Below are 8,193 nucleotides of genomic sequence, written 5' to 3'. Positions count from 1 at the left end.
TTATAAGTGATGACGTATGAACAGTGTTGGGAAGGTTACTTTTAAAATGTATTCCACTACAGGTAACAGATTACATGCCCCAAAATGTATTTTGTAACGTATTCCGTTACGTTACTCAATGAGAGTAACGTATTCTGAATACTTTGGATTACTTAATATATTATCATGCTTTTTACAACTACATGAATGTGATTTATTACTATTACTGAAGGTCCGCGGCACAGAACCGTACTAAAGGGACCTCTGGCTAATACGTCGGGTTCGTGTTGGCTCGTAGCCGAAAATTAGCTTTACTTTGTTGTCTGGGTCAACTTTGAGACAGAGAGAGGCGTTGAAAGGCTGCTCCAACGGAACTTATTGTTTCAGAGGGAAACACGAACACTGTACAGTCGAGTCTTAATAGCTTACTTACAACTGGGCTCATCAGGCTCTCTTCTTGGCTGCAGTGGTTATTATTATGTTTAGACCTTAGTGCAGCATTCGATACTGTCGACCATAATATCCTATTAGAGCGATTAGAACATGCTGTAGGTATTACAGGTACTGCGCTGCAGTGGTTTGTATCATATCTATCTAATAGACTCCAATTCGTGCATGTAAATGGAGAGTCCTCTTCACACACTGAGGTTAATTATGGAGTTCCACAGGGTTCAGTGCTAGGACCAATTCTGTTTACATTATACATGCTTCCCTTAGGCAGCATCATTAGAAGACATAGCATACATTTTCACTGCTATGCAGATGACACCCAGCTCTATCTGTCCATGAAGCCAGATAACACACACCAATTAGTTAAACTGCAGGAATGTCTTAAAGACATAAAGACCTGGATGGCCGCTAACTTTCTGCTTCTTAATTCAGATCAAACTGAGGTTATTGTACTCGGCCCTGAAAATCTTAGAAATATGGTATCTAATCAGATTCTTACTCTGGATGGCATTACCTTGGCCTCCAGTAACGCGGTGAGGAACCTTGGAGTCATTTTTGACCAGGACATGTCCTTCAACGCACATATTAAACAAATATGTAAGACTGCTTTCTTCCATTTGCGCAACATCTCTAAAATTAGAAATATCCTGTCTCAGAGTGACGCTGAAAAACTAGTTCATGCATTTATTACTTCCAGGCTGGACGACTGTAATTCATTATTATCAGGATGTCCAAAAAACTCACTGAAAAGCCTTCAGCTAATCCAAAATGCTGCAGCAAGAGTCCTGACAGGGACTAGAAAGAGAGAGCAGATTTCTCCTGTTTTGGCTTCCCTTCATTGGCTTCCTGTTAAATCCAGAATTGAATTCAAAATCCTGCTCCTCACATACAAGGTCTTAAATAATCAGGCCCCATCTTATCTTAATGACCTTGTAGTACCATATCACCCTATTAGAGCACTTCGCTCTCGCTCTGCAGGCCTACTTGTTGTTCCTAGAGTATTTAAAAGTAGAATGGGAGGCAGAGCCTTCAGTTTTCAGGCCCCTCTTCTGTGGAACCAGCTTCCAATTTGGATTCAGGAGACAGACACTATCTCTACTTTCAAGATTAGGCTTCAAACTTTCCTTTTTGCTAAAGCATATAGTTAGGGCTGGACCAGGTGACCCTGAATCCTCCCTTAGTTATGCTGCAATAGACGTAGGCTGCCGGGGATTCCCATGATGCATTGAGTTTTTCCTTTCCAGTCACCTTTCTCGCTCACTATGTATTAACAGACCTCTCTGCATTGAATCATATCTGTTATTAACCTCTGTCTCTCTTCCACAGCATGTCTTTTATCCTGCCTTCCTTCTCTCACCCCAACCGGTCGCAGCAGATGGCCGCCCCTCCCTGAGCCTGGTTCTGCCGGAGGTTTCTTCCTGTTAAAAGGGAGTTTTTCCTTCCCACTGTTGCCAAAGTGCTTGCTCATAGGGGGTCATATGATTGTTGGGTTTTTCTCTGTATCTATGAAGCGCCTTGAGGCGACTTATGTTGTGATTTGGCGCTATATAAATAAAATTGAATTGAATTGAATTGAATTTACATGCTTCCAGCTCCCGTTTTTTGCTCGATGACAGCTCGTACTTTTCCACTCTCATTTTTCTACCTCCTCGCGCTCACAGACACATAACGGGTATGGCAGTCCATTCTCCCTGCAGCACAGACTACACTGCCCATGAGGCTACATTCTTTAGTGTTATGCCTGTAGCATTCTGCCTATTAGCTTAGCACAACAACAACAACAAAAAGGCGCTCTCTCACCCAGGAAACACACAGTCGCAGTTTGTTCCGTTTACAGCATCCTGCCATACGACTGCATTTGTCCGTAACCATCAGGAACCCTCACGTTAACTTTTATCAAGTGGAAAAAAAGTTCGCGTTCATCCTCCAGCTTCACTGTGTTTATGCTACGCTAACATAGCTGTGTAGCTAGCCACCACATAGCACATCATTATATACCAGCTAGCCCAACTTCAGTAACCCTACAAACGTCACTGCTGTTTAGTTTTCTGCTGTTTAGTTTTTCTGTCTTCATTTATGATTTATGATAGCAGAGCTGTACGTTTGAATTTTTCATGAATCCCTCAATCTTTAGATGGAAACTAGCGAGCTAACTTCCTGCTAACTTCTAATGCCGTTAAATTTAATAAATTGTTTTCATGGATGCCTGGATGTTAAACTTAATTGTTACACCTGGTAGAGCAGAACGCTGATCATTTTATTAAAGATGAAAGAATTTAGACAGTTTGTAGCTCTCAGACTTTGACTTTGGGACCTAAAGCGGAGTTTGGAACGGAAAACGGCTAATGACATCAGACTTAAAGAGCGGACAGTTGCAGCAATTCCCCAGCTCTCTGTGAATGCAGTCATGGTCATTGATGAGTCTTCACTACAGTTTGCATGTTAATGATCATGAAACTGACCTCACAGCTGAAGGTTACTCAGTGGTGCCAGTTTTGAATCAACTTTTTGAGACTTTCCTTACCTGGATCATTGAGTGCGATCAAAACACAGACCGACTAAACTTATTCCATGTTGTGCCGTGAGATGCGGTAAGTCTTAAGTGATAACTCTATAGTGCACGTTGTGTGGAGCTAACAGTTCAAAAACTGGTTTACTGCACTATCAGCAAAAACACTCACACTTTACATTTAGCACCTACACATTTGTGCACACAATTTCACACACAGTTAATGAAGCCTTGAGAAAAATGGTTTTATTTTTCACGGTTTTACTAATATCACAAGTTCACAAAGCCCTCTCCATCTGCTGTTCCAGCCCCCAGCCTCTCATTCATTTCATTTTGCTGCCATTACCTCACCTCTGTGTGAGCGTGTGTGTGTGATGAGTCATACTTTTATTTTGTGGCGGTCTTTAGTTCCAGCCGATGGCTTGGACCGCTCAGGGTGACAATGACACACACACACAGCCTTTAATTCATGTGAATGGGGGGGTTGTGGGATATTTGGGGGCGGAGGACGCTGACATGCATCAACGCACAGCCACTGAAAGGAGACCAGCTCCTCCTCATTTTCTTCCTTCGTACCCCCTTCTCTTCTACTCCCTTTCCCATGTCCTCCACCTCTTCCCCCTTCCTGCTTCCCTCTTCTTCTCACTGTTATGCTACCAGTCAACATTGATTAGATATTGAAGTTAATCTCGGCTAAACTCCTACACTTACAGCCTGCACGTTTCAACCAGTCAGAGACCAGCTTGCTGCTGACTGGAAATCTAAACTGCATCCGTATTGGTCCGCAACAGCTGCATCCTGCTGCACGTGCGCACCGCATATCTGAAAATAAGCGAGCATGATAAGCGAGCGGGAAATTAATTTGACGGGTAGCACAAAGAGCTTGATGACACACACACACCCCAACCCTCGACGTATACATGAGCTCACTGATGAGTGCACAGACATGTAGCCGAGCGTGAAGAGGCCATAGGTTTATAATGTACGCTCTCACCGACAGCTCGGTCTCACAGCTGAAAACCTGTTTGCTCATCTCCACAAACACAAATTAAGTGTAACAATGTTTCCGTTACTTTTTCTTAGGACGCATCACCACACCAAGCCAGAAAATACAAAGGTCTGAAAAAGTTTCTGTTATATTTTCACCTAAACTGTGATCTCTGTCTATCGCTGAACTTAGTTTTGATTAATTAACCTGACAGGGAAGTTTTTATTGTCTAAAGCTTCTTCTTCTTGTTTCGGCTGCTCCCTTTAGGGTTCACTACAGCGGATCATGCTCCTCCATTTCACCCTATCCTCTTTGGTCACATCGACCCTTTCCGTGTCCTCCTTCACTTTGAGGTCTTCCTCTTTTCCTCCTGCCTGGCAGCCCCTCTCCCTCCTCTGTCCAAACCATCTCAGCCTTGTCCTTCTAACTTTGTCTCCACACCGCTCAGCCTGAGCTGTTCCTCTGGTGTCCTCATCTCTAGTCCTGTCCATCACTCAGGGTAAAGATCTTCAGTTCAGCTTCCTCCCCTTTTGTTGGTTCCTGTTATGGAAATCTGAAATAGTAGTCCACGCATAGAAAATCCAGAAAGGGTCAACCCTCTTGTCTCTCAACGGTGTGAGATTAGAGGCTGGAAAGCCAGCCTTCCAGGACGATCAGTCACCACCATGTAACCTCTCTTCTACCTGCTTCCTGCTCTCACTGGTCAAGCAAATAGTTTATCTGCCTAAACTTAACTAAGTAGTTATTACCTAAAGCTAACCAATAGCTGGTATCTATTAATGCAACAAGAACCAGACTTTCTCATGAGGTCTCTGTGGTCTTCCTCTTAGTCCCAGTGTTTAAAGTTCCTCCTCTCACTTCCACACTCTGGTGTTCCTTCTCTCTCGTTGCCTCCTAACACACCTTCCTCTTCTCCTCTTCCTTTGTCTTTGGTCATCAGCAGCACAGTTTCCACCCTGCTGGCCACCAGTGAACCCGGGCGGGTGGTTCTGGAATGGAAATCTCACTCTTGATGATCCACATCATTGAACTGGCAAAGATTTTATGCATTTCGCCCTCTCTGACCCAATCCTAGGTTCACCTTGCTTCGTGCCCCCTCTTTTAGTTTGGGACGTGGCGTGTCAGTGCACCTTAAATCTTTTAGATAAACATCAGTGAACAAATCTTGAAACCAAATGTCACTGAAATCACGCCAAAGTGCAGAATTATATCCATCAAAAGATTTGAAGGTTTGCAAGATACTGCATAACTGTTGCTTTTTGCCACCAGTTCAGCTCCACCCACATGACGTGTCATCTCAGCTTGTAAACATAAAAAAGCTCTACGCCAGAACAGTGTGGTGGGAGGGGCTTATCCAATTACTTTTCCTAACAGTTTGCCATCCCTAGGACCACTGACCGTCCCTAACACCGTTTATCAAGCCTGTCTGTCTCTGTGTCTGTCTGTCTGTCTCTCTGCTGTATCCATTTCTTTCCTGACATCCCAATGACTGTTATTTATTACCCGGCAGTGTCGGCTTTACCCGAGCATGCCAAAGCTGGTCGCTCTGTCCTCAGGCAAACTCTCTCCCTCTTTCATTACCCATCTTTCTCACTTTATCGATGCCTCCCTCTCTCCCTCTCTCTCGTTTTATGCCACTGTCTGGCACATTCTGCATCTCATTTCTTCTTCCTCTGTCTTGCCGTCTGTCTGTTGTTATTCGCCTGTCGTGCTCCATCCTCTGTTTGTGTTTTTTCCCCCTCCATTGGTATCACTGTTTGCACACATACAGACACAGACTGCTGTCACCAGAGGCAGGAGGCTCTCTCCAGACACCTCTCTGTCTGGTGACATCCAGACGACATTGGATTGTGTGTGTTTGCTACGGGTGTGTGTTCACCCCCCTCTCTTTATTGAGATAGATAGATAGATAGATAGATAGATAGATAGATAGATAGATAGATAGATAGATAGAAAGATAGATAGATAGAAAGATAGAAAGATAGAAAGATAGATAGATAGATAGATAGATAGATAGATAGATAGATAGATAGATAGATAGATAGATAGATAGATAGATAGATAGATAGATAGATAGATAGAGATGGTATGTGGTGATGAAGAAATCAAAGAATGGAGTCAGGAGGTGGTGAGTGAGGGGAAGCGAGATGAAGTTCATGAAAGGGGGGATGAATGTGGAGGTGTGTGTAGAGGGGGGGATGAGGGCAAGTAAAAGAGAGAGAGAGAGACTTGAGATGGAATTAAAGATGAAACCATGTTGGCATGTTTGTCAACTTTACCCTAAAGCTGTGTATGAGTGTGTGTACAATTACAGCCACTTACAGCTGTGCAGCCCTAATTAGCCCTCAACACACACTCATTAGTCTACAGTGGAAGACCAAAAGAAGGATAATGTGGGCCAAAGTGGGATGGTCCCCTCACAATCACAAGGTCAAAGTGGGAAAGTCTATTCTCCTCTAGAGGGGAACATCCTAATGAATGTAGCTTCAATTAGGGAGACTTTCAGTTACGGTGTGCCAACCAATCCAGACACATCAAACATCATCCAGAGGCTTCAGGCTTGACCAAAGGGAAGCTGAATTATTAGGATAACAAGACACTTTTTCCTAAAATCATCTGTTACAACACCAAAATCAGACAACTGCTTGAGGATGACATGAAAAGGACCAAAAGCATCAGCCTTTCAGCCAAAAACCAAAAACTGGTTTCAGTCATTATGCAAATGTACTATTTATAAGGTTGAAACCTGCAGTCAGCTGAGACTGAAGACGTCACCTGGATGAGTGACGAAACGTTTCTCTCACAAAACGCTACGTCCAGATGAACAGAATCAACTTTTGGAAAAACCGCAGTTCCTCTAATGTCCACATGAGGCTCCATAAATGTCATTCATCATTGCAAATATTCACCACAGTTTTAATCTTCGTTTGTAAGTTGTTCTCCTTCCAGCCCACAATAATACAAGCCCAAACCTCAACAAACCAACTTCATTACAAATACATAAACACCTCGGGGACTTTCTTCGCCCTGAAGTCATTTTCTCAAACACAGTGGAGTGCCAGACTGTGTGTCTCCTCCAGCAAGTTCCAATTTAGCTCTCACCTTATTTACTTTTCTTACCGAACCCCTTTATCGATTGATTTGGCTTCTTGGGAGCCAAAGCATGAAACCACCCAAAAATGTTGATTATTTAAAGTCATTATTTAAGAAATAATCTAATTCTATTTTTTTTCTTTTGCTTTGACATACACTTGAAATCTTCCTGCCGCTACTATAATTGTAAGAACCTTACCTGCGCACCAGTGAGCTTGTTGTGATCATAGACATAATGTACTTTACACAGTAAAGGATTCCCTGTTTTTTTTGTCTATTTAAACACTAATGGAGACCATAACTGAAAACAAAAACATCATGTTGTATTTAATAGGGCTTTAAAATATACACATACCCATGAAGGAAGTGTTTGCTAATGGAATAAATCAGATGAGTTGTTGGGTAATATTTTTTACAGGCTCCTATACATTTTTTTAAACAAGCAGAGGAGTCACCCCCTATTAAAACTCTTAAGAGTAGTTTTAGTTTACTAGTTTTAATACTTAAACTTAAAACCACAGTAGAACAAAAGGCAAAGTCAAAAACAAGAGCAATTAAAAATTCAAATAAGTAAAAAGAAGTGGTCCAGGTGAGAGCTTGAATTCATGCGATTGTGAATTCTTCCACCCAACTTATCTTTTAGTGCTGACACTTTTAGATTATTGTTGTTCCTCACAATTAAAAATCAGCGATGAAAAGACACAAACGCACTTTTTGAAACCAAAGAAGTCGTCCCCTGCTGACCATTACTGAGAAAGGATGTTAACGGTGCTTCTAGCTTGGCTGCATTTTTCAGACCAGAAGCCATCTTAGCCTTTGTACTCAGAGTTTGCTTTTAATGCATATTTTAATTATGAAGCGATGTTTTTTTAATTTTAGTGTCTAAATGTAACCAGACAGACAGAAAATGAAAAATGGTACGTTATAGCCAAAGGAAGATACGATAAAAGGTCATACAAAAAAGGTGATTAGTGATTAGTTTTACTTTGAAGGTTATGTGACACAACCAGCTCTTAACATGTAGATTTTGTTGTGGCTCACATGAGAAATTAATTAAATTCAATTTAATTTTATTTATATAGTGCCAAATCACAACAACAGTTGCCTCAATGTGCTTTGTATTGTAAGGTAAAGACAAGCTTAAGGCTCTGCCTCCAACTGTACTTTTAAAGAC

This window comes from Mchenga conophoros, linkage group LG14 (assembly GCF_057382185.1).
Source record: "Mchenga conophoros isolate Kocher_MC1m ecotype Shallow Benthic linkage group LG14, M_conophoros_male_GT1.1, whole genome shotgun sequence".
Classification (NCBI taxonomy): domain Eukaryota; kingdom Metazoa; phylum Chordata; class Actinopteri; order Cichliformes; family Cichlidae; genus Mchenga; species Mchenga conophoros.
The sequence above is the reverse complement of the archived record's forward strand: the minus strand, read 5'-3'. Positions refer to the sequence as shown.